The sequence below is a fragment of the Triturus cristatus genome, chromosome 7 (genome assembly GCF_964204655.1).
Source record: "Triturus cristatus chromosome 7, aTriCri1.1, whole genome shotgun sequence".
Lineage (NCBI taxonomy): Eukaryota > Metazoa > Chordata > Amphibia > Caudata > Salamandridae > Triturus > Triturus cristatus.
In genome coordinates, this window is record NC_140590.1 from 1,471,809,660 (window position 1) to 1,471,825,453 (window position 15,794).

The 15,794-nt window shown below is 45.3% G+C and overlaps 1 protein-coding gene across 1 annotated transcript in view; it reads right to left on the minus strand.

The window, feature by feature from the left end:
- The window catches only part of SLC32A1 (solute carrier family 32 member 1), an 88,943-nt gene extending 88,577 nt beyond the window's left edge, over positions 1 to 366 (minus strand). The window contains exon 1 of the mRNA XM_085619232.1: positions 177 to 366. The gene's annotated coding sequence lies outside the window, so the exon portion shown is untranslated. The remainder of the gene's footprint in view (positions 1 to 176) is intronic.
- Between the last annotated feature and the right edge of the window lie 15,428 nt (positions 367 to 15,794).

Consider the following 15,794-nt stretch of genomic DNA (forward strand, 5'->3'; position numbering starts at 1 on the left):
GAGAGACAGGAGCTGGAGAGCAAGAACAACAAAAAGAGATTGAGAGTTAATGAGTGAGAAAGAAAGGAAGAGAGAGAGAGAGAGACGAACTATAAGACGGAAGAAGAGAGGGAATGTGGGAGAGGGGAAGAGAAAGAAAGAGGCACGAGACGCTCAGAGCTCGCGCCTTCACTCACCTCCACCTCTCCACAGGACGGAGTGTGAGTGTCTAGTCACGGGCTCCTGCCGGCCGCCGGTAGCAAGCACTGCTGAAGGCACCAGTGCCGTCGCCCCTCCGCTCCCTCACTAATGAATCCCCCGAAGCCAGAGGCTCGCTGCAAACACGGCGCAAAGGTTAGAGTGTCTCAGGAGCGCGAGCCGGCTGCACCCCCTCGCCCCTCACTGGGGAGCGGCGCGCGCTTACTTTAACACGTGTGAATTTCTGATGAAACATCGTCGGCGCGCGAAGCCCGGGGCACCCGGAGAGTACAATACAAACACTGGGCAGGCGGTGCTTTCTTTACAGCGGAGGGGGCGGCTGCACCGAGGATCCGGCATAAAAGGCTCCTCAACGTGAGTTATAAAGTAAACACTGCGGAGATCGGCAGCCATTAGCAGACAACAATGTGCTACCGCGCCAGGTGCGCTCCATCTAAAATTCTATGCCCGAGTTTACATAATTATAGCACAACACGCTGCCAGCAAAGCGCTTTCGTGGAAAGGAGGGGCGCGCAGAGCCTCAGTTAGCCAGGGTACGATACTGTTCACAGACCAGGAAAAAATGTGCCTTCACGACCCAGGATCAGACGTGGGTTCATAAGTCGCAAGATAAAATGAGTGTCCGAAATGTATGATCCCACTTCTGTTAATCTTTCGCAATACATTTAAATTATTGTTTAGGATTGAATGTGTGTTCACACGTGACAACCTAATTCAGGAACAATATGGTTTTTACTCACATTGCAAATAAAATGTGCATTCACAAACGAGCATAACGTGTGTCACTATCTGTGACGAGCACTATCACGCTGTAGGACAACATGACTTTTTAAAACCCATGACCAAACGTGCGTTCACAATCGGCTACCAAAGGCTGGTTTTCAGTCCAGGATAAAACCCTAGTCTGCAATTTAAGATACATTTTTTTTATCATCAAGTGTTCCATAATGGATTGCGGATAAAATATGTGTTCACAATCCAGGATAAAATGTGTCTGATCTCCATCTTGCATAACCTACTACTCCCAATTTAAGATAAAATGGCCCAGATTGGGTTTGTGTTGGCGCCTGCGTAATGAGGGATGGTCAGCCGATGTGTGCACAAAAGCTATTTTTGGTGAATGATGGCCCTTGCACGGAATCCAAACTGCACAGAGCTACCCCCTGGTATTTTAATGCAAAGGAGGCGTGTCTGAGCAGAGTAGCACAAGCCTATAGGTTTAGAGATAAAGAAAGGCAGAGCTCCTAAAGTAATGTGATCTGGCTGTGTGCCAAATCTAAAGGCCAAGATAATAAGTAAGGGGTGAAGAGGAGCGGTAGAAACCAAATTAGCGCAATTTACACATATCACCACTGTGCAGTTGTCTACACATGGGAATTTGTACTGGAAGGTATACCCTTGATTACAACCCTATACCAAGAAACGCTGACTCACCTTTCCGCCATACCGCAAGGCTCAGCTTTGCACAGAAGAGTGATTTTTAGCTCACGCAGCAATGACGTCATCAGCTGGCGACTCCTGCTTAATCTGTTGTGCACTGTTTTAGCTGTGCACTTTTTTCACACAGTGCTCCTTGGCGTGAAGGATAGTAAACAAGTACCCATATGTGTAAACAATTTCACATTCTAAGATAATGCGAGCCTTAACAATAAGAATCGGGACATTACTCACAATAAAACATGTGCTTGCCAAATTTCTGCCTTCAGATCAGACATGTAGGTCTGTTAGTTATATAAAATAGCTTTTGGAACCGCATCGTTCTAAGAGTGAAGGGATGCGCAGTCTCCAACATACAAGGACAATTGTGTGCACACGTTTTAGGGAGGCATAATCACTGTGGAAGATGTGTGTTTGTGAGATAAGCGCCAGGGAGAGAGAGAAAGGGAGAAAGAGTGTGTGTGAGGGCGAGGGAAGAAGCAAACTGACATTTGAACCATATGCACAGGAGATGCGTAAAAAGGGGGGGGAAGCGGGGGTGGGTAATCCTGCTGTGTGTCACATGGGTAAATTGGATTTTTCTTATCTTTCAAAAGCAGGCAGCTTCTGTCATGAGAAAAGGCAGGATTAATAGCCACACAATTAATTCTCACAATCCTTGGAAAGATGGATGAAATGGTTCCCTCGAACAGGGTGGGCAATATGCAAAACAGTCATGTTGGTATGTATGTTCAAGTCTACATTTCAGTGAAAATATAACAGTTCGTCAGCACTTAAGTACAAAACAACCTTACCTAGTGCAGTGGGTTGTATTTTTTCAGCTTTCTGATGAAGATTTAGGGAAACAGATGTTCTCACAAAAGACAGCCCTAGAAAAAAACGACTTCAGCTCGTCATCAGGTTAGAAAAAAATAAACAATTACAAATCCCGAGAGCATTTGATCATGGTATGCAGACTCTAAACATCGACGCCGCTTTTCAAATTTGGCACACGGTACTCTGAAACAAATGTGATATCCGGTACACCTTACTACAAAATAAAGTATTTCTCATGACATGTAATAAAGTAGATGGGCTACCTGTCACGTTTGTGGCAGGCTAACCCGAAGGCCAAACTCTAATTCAGGCATCAAGTCAGGATGGCCTCTGTCAAGAGAACCCATTTCAAAATGGCTGCCTAGCCATCCCATTGGATCGCTCATTCATACTCTTCTGCATCACTGCAACATAACAGACACTGCAAACCCCACTTTAGTTAGAGGTGGTGGACCCCAGTAATGGCTACACACATAAGACACATTATGGGCAATGGGTTTTAAGCTCCACTTTGAAACAAGCATTGGCAAAACCAACAGGTCTCACCTTTGTGACTTACTGGCTTTGCTAATGGTTTTTCGCCATGCTTTACAGCATCCCCAATGCTGTACAGCATGGCTAAAGTTTTAAAAATAAATGTTTGATGCCACCACCTGCGTAATTTCTCAGGAATGCTTAACGCAAAAGAAAAAAGTTGTTTTTGAAAAGCAGCCTGTGAAAGCAGGAAAGGCTTCTGCCAGCCCATCAAAGAGATGGTAAAGAGTCAATTTCCGTGGGATGGACAAACACAAGATTGACAAGCTGGGAAACAAAAAAGTAGCAGGAAAATGAAAGTGGCATGAAAGCCAACCAATGGTAAGCAATAGGTGGACACCCAAATAGGTTGCTAGTTAGCCACAATATGCCTCGCTAAAGACAGCACAAGTGCTGTCTAGTAAGTTCGACCTAAAAAGGCAGAGAGACGATCTCATTAGCAAGAAACTTTATTGAACTAGGAGACAAGGCCAACAATGTGCCGCCAACTGTTCAGCTACACAGCAACTACTTTAAAATCAAGTACAAACATTCTGCCTAATATATTAAGACTTACTGACACTCCTCCAAATATGGAAATGAAAGACAGATCATAACAAATTCCTCCATTGCCTACCCTGAACCTCAAAGACACATGAAACAAATAGAAACTAATAAGCATGAAGTAAAATAACTTAACAGGTAAACCATATCGCTGGCAGGAGAGGTGGTGTAATTTACCAATAAAAATACCACACTGTACAGTAGTAATGCAGAGTGTAGGGACAACTCCCCAAGAATGGAGCGATCAGTGTATTTTACAGTCCATCCACCAAACATGGCCTATTACTTACTCTGTTTCTCAAATATTCATAGGAATAATATTATTCGCCTTCGGTTCGTCTAGAAGTTTTTGGGAATTTCCCACTCCTAACATCCTTCCTTCCATTCTCATCCGGTTCTTCGCACTTGGCTATACTGGATAGACGAATTGCGATTCTCCTATTAACATGACCAGAGAATCTGGATTTCATTAAAGACACAGAGGCTAACATTATGCTTACACTTTTAATTGCGTCACCAAGCAGCCGCATACATCACAAAGGAAGTATTCCAAATAGAACATTAACAATAATAAAAGGCATGAGCCCACAGTATTCTGCCTCTTTTAAATTGCAAAAAAACAGGATAAGTTCGTTAAAATCCTTTGAACTTTAGTAAATGAAGAAAGAACATCTTGATAAAACGTAGGACGTCATAGAAGGTAGGGCACCCAAGGTGAAGAAGAAGAAAACTCTATTCCAAAATTCATTAGAGAGCATCTGCAAAAGAAAGAGTCACGCGAGTAAAAAATTGATAAAGTCAAAACAAGCAAAGTGAGATAAGTGCAAATAAAGCAAGAGTAAAAGTCTGATGTCAAACAGCAATGCATAAAAAGCATGAAAAGATGACAAGTCAACAATATCAAGTCAAAACCACAATATCCTTTAAATTGAATAATAAACATAAGATTAATTTCAATAGAAGCATAACAACCTCCAATGGGAAAGAGGAGGGGGGATAATGTTAGCCTCCGTGTCTTTAATGAAATCCAGATTCTCTGGTCATGTTAATAGGAGAATCGCAATTTCTTTACAAGACCGGAGGCTACCATTATGCTTGTTGGTAGCTTTGTAATACTACATCAGACACATGCGGAATAGGTTTACAGTAATGATGAGCAAAGGTGCGAGCATTAGACCAATCAGCAGCCTTGAGGAGATCGTCCAACTTACCTCCGGACCAGAAAGACTTACTGGCCATAGCGCCTCTGACAGAGTGTGGTTTAAAAATATTAAGGTCGATACCAGCTAGGTTCATCACAATTTTAACCCATCTAGAGATAGAACTGGAAGAAACAGGTTTGTGTGGTTTAACGAAGGAGATGAGAAACTGGGTCGCAGTAGGAGGTCGAAGAGAATTCATTCTAGAGTCGTACTCTTTCATACAGTCAACCACACAGAGTTTAGGGTATTCATCAAAACGAGGGTAAAAGATAGAATTGGACATGGTCTTGGTTCTTCTGAAGAGATCAAAGTTTACTCGAACATGTTATAAGATCTATTAGATATCTCCAGAGCTTTGACATCAGAGACTCTACGACAGGAAATTAAGCAAAGTAAGGTAGCCAGTTTAATAGAAAGTTTTTTATTATCTAAGAGTGTATTAATGGGCCAATTTGAAAAAAGGTCAAGGATTAGGTTCACATCCCAGAGGGATTGATATCTGGGTCTAGGAGGTCTTCTGAGTCTGATACTTTTAAGAACTCTGCAAATAATTGCGTTTTTACCAATAGTCTTACCGTTGACGAGGGAGTGACCAGCGGAGATGGCAGATCTATAACAATTGATAGATCTATAACTAAGGCCTCTTTCAAATTGTTCCACTAGAAAATTGATTATGTCAACGATAGGTGCTTGAACGGAATCCAGATTCCTTTCCAAGCACCAACGAACCCAAGATTTCCAAATGTTGTTGTATCGGTAGTGTGTGCCAGGGGCCCAAGATTCGCCGAGGAGAGTTGAAGCTGTTGACGAAAGTCCTGAGAGATCATTGGATCTCCTGACACTCTCCAGGCAAGAAGGTTCAGTTTCCCTGATTGAACCATGGGGTGAAGATGACCGTCTATGTCTGTAAGAAGGTCCACAAGGAAGGGAATTAGGAATGGGATGACGTAGCTCATCTCTAGGGCAGTTGGGAACCAGGCTTGAGAGGGCCAGAAAGGAGTGATTAACACGATTGAGCATTGGTGGAGTCTGACTTTCTGAAGCACTCTTTGAATCATGGAAAAGGGGGGAAAGGCGTAGCTGTTTCTGCCTTGCCAAGGTTGTAGGAAGGCATTCACTGCCAGAGCACCCGGGTCTGGCATCCAACTGTAATAATTCACGAGTTGGAAGGTTAGTCTGCTGGCAAAGAGATCTAAATCTAGAGGTCCCCAGGAGCTGTTGAGGGAATTGAAGACGGAGACGTTGAGTTTCCAATCGCTGAAGTCTAGGAGGAATCTTGAGTTCCAATCTGCAGATACATTGGATTTGCCTGGGAGGTATTCGGCTCTTAAAGCGATTTTGTGTTCCAAGCAGAACATCCAAAGTTTCTTGGCAAGATTGGAGAGGTCGGCAGATTTGGTTCCACCTAGCCGATTTATGTAGGCGACGGCTGAGATATTGTCCATTTTTAGGATGATAGACCTGCCCTGAATGAATTGTTTGAAACTCATCAAGGCGTAAAGACCTGTTGTCAATTCCAGAAAATTTATATGATGGAAGGATTCTTCCAGAGACCAAATTCCACCAGTGTTCTGGCCTTGGAAGCATGCTCCCCAGCCATGAAGGCTGGCATCTGATTCTAAAAAGAATTCTGGAGTTGATCCAAAAATTGCTTTCCCATTCCATGCCTCTAGGTTGTCTAACCACCAGGCCAGTTCTACCTTGGCTTCCTGGTCTAGCGAGATAAGGTCTCCGTACCAGAGGCCCGATTGAAGGGCCCTTGCTTTCACTCTCTGAAGTGCACGGTAATTTAGAGGGCCTGGAAAAATGGCTTGTATCGAGGAGGAAAGGAGGTCTAGTAATCTGGCTAGTTCCCTTAGGGGAAAACTTTGAAGTTTTAGGATATGTCTTATTTCTTTTTTTATTTTGGATATCTTTTTGGGAGGAAGGAGTAGTAGACATCTTGTGGTATCCACGGAAAAACCAAGGAATTCTAATTTTTTTGAAGGTGAAAGGATGGATTTTTCTTTGTTTATGATAAACCCCAGGTTTTCCAAAAGATCCATCACAGTTTTTAGATCTTTGAGAATCTGACAGTGGTCCTGAGAAAGAATGAGGATATCGTCTAGGTAAAGAATCATGCGAATACCTTTTTCTCTAAAGGACGAAGCGATTGATCTCATTACCTTGGTGAAACACCAGGGGGCTGATGAGAGTCCGAAGGGGAGGGCTTTGAATTGGAAAAGATGGTTTTTCCAAAGGAATTGGAGGAAGGGTTGGTGAGCTTTGGCCATGGGAATCGTGAAGTAGGCTTCTTTTAGGTCTAATTTTACCAACCAGTCTTCTTTCAGAAGTAAATCCCTGAGGAGGTGAATTCCTTCCATTTTGAAGTGCCTGTAGACAAGGAATTTGTTGAGGGCTCTTAGATTTATGACGGGTCTCCACCCTTTGTCTTTTTTCTTGACAAGGAATAGGGTGCTTATGAATTTTATCATCTCTAAGGGGACTTCTACAATAGCACCCTTCTGAAGCATAGAGGAGATCTCCTCCTCTATAATCTTTTCCTGACCTAGGGAAAGGGCAATTTCTTTTGGGAAAGAAGATTGGTAAGGGGTTTGGGTAAAGTCTATCATGAATCCCCTCACAGTATTTAAAACCCATGGGTCTTGTGTTATTAACTTCCAGTTATTGAAAAAGAGTTTGAGTCTCCCACCCACTTTGGGGAATACGGGATGAAGAGAAGAGGTAGAAATTGTACTCACTTTGGTTATTGTTGTCGGTAGATTGTCCGCGGGATCTGAAGCTTCTTGAGCGAAATCCTCTTCCTCTTTGCGGAAAGAATTGGGGAGTGTTTGCGTTGAAGAAGCCCCTTCCGCCATATCCTCTTCCTCTAGGATAGGGCCTTCTGTTAAATCGGCCGGAATACTGGCCCCGTCTACCGGCCCTTCCGAAAAGGTTACTAGTGTTAAAAACTCTCTTCATATTCTGATGGGCTTTATCTAGGGCTGTGAACGTAGAGACATATTTCCCTAGAGTCTTAATCAGGTCCTCGCCGAAGAGTAAGCCTTTAGGGTTGGCAGATGGCTCTTTGTCTGCTAGATCGCTGAGCTTGGGGCTAATTTTGGTGAGGACCACTCTTCTCCTTTCTGAATTTAGGCTAGCATTTGCGTTGCCTAAAAGAACGAGAGCTCTCTGACTAAGACCTCTAATGAGTTCTGTGTCGAGGGGAGTGCCATTAATGTGGCTTTCTTCCGAAATATCGATGATTCTTGCAAGTGGGCCCAGGATGTCAAGGACCCTATCTTGGCAGCCTTTTAGAGATCTCTCCATACCTTTTCTAGGGTCTCTTCCCAGTTTGAAAATATAAGTTCTGGGTCGAGATTTAGCATTTGAGAGGCTTTATCTCCGATGGAGGGACGGCAACATTCCGCTCTTAGCAGGTTTCGAGCGTCCCTGTCAAGCGGGTTTCTAAGCCATTTATTAATGAATTTACCCACATGATCGTGAGGGATCCATTCTGAGCTCCTCGGATGTTTGATGTTGAGAGGAGAGAACATCTCTTGGCCTAGAGGGTCAAGGATGGTATCTTTGGAGGAGTGAGTGAGGTCGTCATCTAGAGAACTGAACTCAAGGTCATCGTGGTCTAGGTCTAGAACATATTTGTCAGGTGAATCAGAGGCATCATCGAAGTAAAGATCATCATCATCGTTATTATCAACGAGGTTATCGTTTTGAGCACTTGGATATTTTGTGCCGCGGGGGACACCTTGATATTTTGTGCCGCTGAGGACACCTTTATGCATTGTGCCGCTGGGGACACCTTTATATGTTGTGCCGCTAGGGACACCCAGGGAAAAGGAGGTATGATAACCTCTTGTAAAAGTAGAGGTACTAGGACCTCCAGTGCTCTTCGGGAAAAACTCTATGTTTTTACATTTTTTTGCTCTTTTTCCCTTTATATCAGTGAGATCTTCGTTAGTATGTTGGTCTGGGGGGTTAGTGTCTTCGTCAGATGGGAAGGATCTTTTAGAAGTAATAACTTTGGACAAGGTTTCCAACATACAGGATCTCATTTCCTCGTGGATGATGTCTTTAAAGGTCTCATTGTTAAAATTGGGGGTAGGAGCGCTAGCCTCAGCTTCGTCAGAGTCGAAGTCAGACATGGTGGATGGAGAGGGGGCGAAAGGTGAGTAAATTCTTCTTGTTATTATTATTATTTAAAAATTTTTTTTTTTAATTATTTTATATTTTTATGCTAGTTAATTAATAAATAAATAAATCTAATTTTCACTCTCTCCTCCTTTTTTTTTTTTTAAACTAAGGATAAAGGTAAGGATTGAAAATAGCTATGTAATGGGATTGGGTAAGAAAAGGTATTCCTCTTCTGCTCAGAAAGGCTTTAGGCCAGGCAAGAGATCAGAAAAACTGTCCTACTGGCTGACCGTCTTCCTCCGGTGATCGTAATGCGCTCGAGCGCGATCACCGGAGGTTATTTACTCATACGTTACCATGGTGCCATGACGCGTGGGAGGCTGAGCAAAGGACAGCCAGAGGATTCGAGGAATGTTCCCTGGCAACGCGACGACGTTAGCGTCGCGTTGCCAAGGTTCATTCCTCAGATTTGAGAGCGACGATAAAATGGGCAAAACTGTGCTAAAACACGGACGACATGTGGCAGAATCTCACAAGACAAGGTCGGGTAGGGAGCGCCAAACGAACAAACAAGGAGCGGAAGGGCGTGTGGTCATGATCCCACCTCCGTAAATTAGAGGTGGGGAGACGGCAATGAAGGGAAAGGAAATGGGGGGGAGAGTCCCAAAAGCGGAATGGATGCGAGGGAGAGCGTCCGAAGGGCACGCTGGAGGGATGTAAGAGAAATATCCCAGTACAGGAAAAAAAATATATCAGAAAAAGTATGAAAATATAACGATAGGCTATGTAAAACAGTTGAAATACAATAGGTTATGTAAAAAGTTAAAATATAAATACCAGATATCAATAAAATACAGTATAAACATGTAGTAAGACAAGGAATGTAAAAGATAACTTATCTGCCTGGAGCCGCATTTAAAAGAGGCAGAATACTGTGGGCTCATGCCTTTTATTATTGTTAATGTTCTATTTGGAATACTTCCTTTGTGATGTATGCGGCTGCTTGGTGACGCAATTAAAAGTGTAAGCATAATGGTAGCCTCCGGTCTTGTAATGAAATCCAGGAATGTGTGGATATACTCCACGCTTTCCTGGATTCATATAATACCACACTGCCTCTCAATTTCACACTTTTAAAGGTACCAAGGAATCTAGCCTGAGCCTTCCTCATAAACCTTGGACAATTGCTATAACTCTCTCCCCTCCTGCCGGTCTTTCTTTGTAGGACTTCCACGAGCTATGCACAATTTCTTAAGCCCCCCCTCCTCGTCCTAGAAACACACTGTTCCCACTCAGGATCTTCATCTCACGATCCTGACGTCAGCCACATTGTCTTGAGCTTAGATCCCAAAATTCCACTTCTGCCACACAAAGGGCAATATCTGAGGGACGTTATTAATAGCGTTATGATGCGCCCAAATTGTCTCTTTCATCACAACACCTTCTTGAGTGGTTGCCTCTGATCCACCGCTTCCTGTACTCACAATCTAAAATGTAAATGCTAATAAATATGGCATGAGATTAATAACACTTTAATGCACCATTTCAGCTCTTCACAAGAATCTTACATTGCTCCCCTTTTTTAACAGAGTCAGCTATACATCGAGTCACCTAACCCCTCTACCACCCCAAGAACTGAATTCCACGAGCTCATGGTTGGCCAGGCACCTGGATCACCCCTTGTCTCACTCTGGATTATCTCATTTACATAAACATCTCCATGCTTTTTGCATCCAAAGCACAATTTACAAAAAACAAAGTACCTTAAATCCATCAAGATATCTGCCTACCCCAAAGCGACCCTACCTGAGGTACCCCACACTGCTGCTGAGCCAGTCCGGGCAACCAGGCCATGCCTCAGTCCCCCGGCACAGACCACATCCTTCAACCACCATAGGGCCAATGCCACTAACCACTAATGTGCATGTGTATGTCTGGGCAAAGGGGCCTGAGGACTGACCAAACCAACACCACCAATTGCAGCTTCTTTAACAAATTAAATAACACGTGAGGGTATCCAGGTGCTGTCCATGGGCACGGGAAGATTAAGTGATTTGTTCAGAATCACAGGATGTTGAGCCAATGCAAAGAACCAAAACCCTGATGCCCAGCTCCCAAGTCAGCAGCTCTGGCATCTGCACCACATCCTCAACCGCATGCACCCCCTTTGAGGTCCTGTTGATATTGATAGCATGAGTATATTTTGTGGAATTGCGCAAGCTGACCTTGGAAAAAGTCCCCACTAACCATGAACTCTCTCTACCCCAATAGGAAAAACGGCATTGGAATACTTGACAGAACCTGCAACGATAAAGGGAAGTTAACTACTCTAAAAGCAAAACATAGCAACTAAAGATCAATCCCCACCCCCTGGACCTAAAGTACACACCAAAAACACAAACCACCATAGAAGGGCCCGGGTGGGTGGGGAAATCAGGTAGCTGCCTGCCAAAGATCCTGCTGATGTCCTCCCTTGAAGGCCGTGGCATGGCGATGGGTGGTCCTCTCGCAAGACAAGGCAGACAAAAGGGCAAGCCTCAGTCTTGCATGCATTTTGTGCCATTGACCTTCAAGGCTCCGCCACTCACCATGCTGAGGTCAGGAGGCTCACGATATCGAGGGGGACCGGACCTTACAATACAGCCGGCCACAGCCCCAACAGTGGAGAGGCTTGACTAGTAGCCGCCCGTCTTGCAAGGCCACCTGGTCCCCTTACGATTATCGGCACACCCTAATATGGGCATGCCTGGGGCATTCCCACCCTTTATCTGTTTTTGAAGTGAATTACAATCATAGTGTACCCTAACAGATCAATTTGATACCAAACTGACCAATGTTTAGGGGTAGTAATTTTATGTTCTCCATGCCAAATATATTTTTCATATGTATTGTCTCTGATCAGCAAACATGTAGACCTTTACTCAGCTTGTACTATTACTTTTTTCCTACCTTGCTCACTTAGGGCCATATGTAGGTAGCTAAATACCGGTCGGTAACGGCCGAAATTCAGTAAATATCCTGTTACCGACCAGTATTTAGCCAATTGAGATGTAGGAGGCCAAAAACAAGTTTTCGGTAAATATGAATCGGTAAATACCGATTCATAATTACCGAATTCAAAATTACCGATTCATATTTACCGAATACATATTTTCCGAATCGGTAAATATGAAGTGGTAAAAAGAGAAAAGAGATGTAGGTAAATTCGGTATTTAAGAAATCCATGAAATTCGGTAATTAAGAGTCGGTAATTAACACAGATTGAAAGCAGGTGGTAAGCATCAACAGTGCATATAAGCAATCCCAAAATGCAACAGCGTGGACACCATGGCCGCTCTGTATGTGATTGCAAGACGCCTACGTCTACAGGCAGCAGGTCTGAGGATTTGGAGACGTGAGGAACGCATTTACAGACAGCGCATCACACTCTTTCAACAGACTGAGGCTGAGATACAAGAAAGGTACAGGCTACACCCACAAACCATCATGGACCTGATAAGGGATCTGCACCCACTCCTGGACCAGCCAACAAGAAGGGCGCATGCCATACCACCACATGTGCAGGTTCTCTGCAGCCTACATCTACTTGCATCTGGCAGTTACCAGGGGGTGATAGCTGCGGTGGGCGGTGTATCCCAGAGTTGCCTGTCCCGTTTCTTCAGGAAGTTCCTGGATGCCATCATGCAGAGAATGCACCACTATATCAGCTTCCCAAACACACAGGCTGAACTTCAGAAAGCCAAGATTGACTTTTACCACATGGCACAGTTCCCGCATGTCATAGGCTGTATTGATGGCACACACATTCCAATCTGCCCACCAGCAGCCACTGAGCACATCTACAGGAACAGAAAGTCCACCCACTCCATCAATGTGCAGGTAATCTGCGATGCAGGGAACATTATCACTGATATCGTAGCGAAGTTTCCTGGGAGCACCCACGACTCCTTCATCTTCCAGAACAGTGGGATCTACACACGACTGCTTGCCGGAGAATTTGGAGAAGGATACCTGCTAGGTAAGTAACAGTGACATTCCCTAATACTAAGTGCAACTCATAGTGTATTGAGGCATGTGACTGATGGTTCCCTCTTACTCACCTAGGCGACAGTGCATATGCCGTGCGGTCATTCATCCTCACTCCCTACCTACACCCATCAACCCTGAGTGAGAGACGATATAATGTGGCACACAAATCTACACGCAATGTGGTGGAGCGCACGTTTGGACTATTGAAAAGCAGGTTCCGCTGCCTCCATAAAAGCGGAGGCTGACGCCAGTACACACCCATCATCTGCTGCAAGATCATTGCCACTTGTGCAGTGCTGCACAACCTTGCCACGAAGAGAGGCACAGAGGTCGAAATGACATATTTTGAGGACAATGATGATGATTCTGCACAGCCAGAGGCAACAGCAACAGATGGGAGAGAGAGACGAGCAGAGATCACATGCAACTATTTCTGAGTGAGTAAGGGGACACAGCCAGTAGTTGGATGCCATAACGTAGTTTAATCATGCGGCACTACGCCACAACACAAAGGAAAACCTGTCCCATCAATATTGTGCAATAAACATTTGTCATTCAAGGGTTACTTCACCCAATAGTGTCATGGTATTTCGTGGAGCATTAGTGTCTGCGCCCACGCGCTCCAGTGCAGGATGCCATTGAGTGTGCGTCCTCACTGGCTGTGGGACCAGTGGCAGCACCTTGCCGCCTGCTGCTCCTCCGTGTGTCTGGGACAAGGGGGGGTAATGCTGCTCCTGCTGGTTGTATCTTCGCTGTCCCCAGCATCCACAGCGCCAGTTGTGGCAGACTGGCTTGTGAGCAGCACTTCGAGTGCACTGGTGACCCTCACCATCCCCCTTGACACATCAGTGCTGCAGTGCGCAAGGCCCTGCTGCATTGCCGCCGAGCGCCTGCAGAGCAGCGAAGTGGCAGTTGCCAGCCGGTTCACTGCCCTTGTGTTCTGGTGTTTCCTCTGATGTCCCCGGCGCCGTGCTGCCCTGTCCTCATCAAACTTCGAGCACAGCAGCATGATGGACTGGGACATGTCCCGCATGCCCGCAGCCATCTCAACCATTCCCTCTGCCATAGCGCTGATGCCCCTGTCAATATTTACAAAAGTATCATTGAGGCCACGCATTTGGCGCTGTACGGACATCATTGCCCTTGCCTGTATGCGTTGGATTTTGACCATGGTGGCCTCAAGCCCAGAGGAGACTCCATGGCCCTCACCTTGTGGAGGTGGACTTTGCACCCGAGCCCTGCGGCGCCGTCTACCTCCTGTGTGTGCTCCCTCAGAGGTGGAGGGCACACTGGCATGGCTAACATCCAGGGGCACAGTGGACGTTTCCGCACCCCTCGAGTCTTCATATGAGGACTCTGATACATTCAACCTGGCAGCAGCACGCCTCCTCGACCTGTGCAATGCTGGTGGTGATGATGGTGGTGACTCCAGCAGGAGTGGCGATGCTGGCTGGGGTGGCGATGCTGGCTGTGGTGGTGAGGCTGCCTGTGGTGCTGTTCCCTGGCCAGAACTTGTGGTGGCCTTCTCCGAGCTGTCCTTGTGGTGTGCCCTCTCTCCCTTCTCATGTGCAGTTCTGTGCGCAGTAGTGCCTGTGGACAGAAATGCAACATCAGCTGAGTGTACCTGAAGCACAGAATTGCTAGCATCACAATACATTTCTGAAACAGTATCTCATTGTCCTCTGCCTGCTTCTCGCTAATGTGTGTAACATGCCTTGTTATTCTGTGCTATTCGTATCATGTTTGGGGTTTCAGGGACTACATCTCCCATGATGCATTGCTAGTATGCACTAACACCTGTACTGGAGTGGGATTCTCATTGCCCATTTGGGGAGTTGGGATAGGGGTAGGGGGGCCACATTGCTGCCCAAGCGTCTTACCTTGTTTGGTGCCGGCTCTGGCAGAGCTGTCAGCATCCCCAATCCCCGCGATGCTTTCAGGCTCAATCGTGGTCTCCACAAGCTCCTCCAGTTCTGTCAGGGCTGGTGCCCTGTTGCGTCCACCTCCTGTCCGGCTGGCCTCTTTTTTCAATTCTGACATCTTCCTCTTTGTGATGATACGGATGTCGTACCACCGCTTCTTGAGGACATCAATGTCCCGGGGGGTCACTCCCATGGAATTCACCTGCGCCTGGATTCCCAGCCAGATTTTCAGTTTTTCTGATTCAGGCAGTTGCAGTGACTGTTTCCCAAAAAGCTTCTGGTGCTGCTTTACCACCTCCTCCACCAGTACAATGCAGTTCCTTTTGGCTGAATTTCAGCTTTCTCTTCCTCTCCCCTCCATCCCTCTCTGTGTCCTGGCTGGCCATTGTTGCAATTTCCTGTGCTGAATCAGGCAGTAGCACTGTTCCTCTCCTCTGCACTCCCAGCCTCTCCAGAGTCTGTTGATTGTGTGCACCTGCCTGGGTGTGGCCACTTCCTGGTTGGGTGGGGTTTGGTTTGCACAGGATTGGCTGATTCATCAAGTCATGTGTATTTGAAATTCCGATTCGGTAAATACCGATTCGGTATTTACCGAATCGGTAAAAACCACTTTGGTATTTACCGAATTGGTAAATACCACTTCGTTATTTACCGAATCGGTAAATTCCGATTCATGAATACCGATTATTACCGATTCGGTAATAATTACCGAATGTTTACCTACATATAACTTACCGATTCATAAATACCGAATCGGTAAAATTCGGTATTTATGAATCGGTAAATAATACTTACCTACATATGGCCCTTAGAATTCTGGTATGGTTATTTACTGCCATCAATCATCCACCTTTTACTTAATGCATATCACATCACTTAGTTGGATAATTATTTTATTAACTTCCTCCCTCACTTACTCTACACCGTTCACTCGGTAAGTCCTACATTACTGATACTTCAATCTCTCTGTTTTCTCTCAACC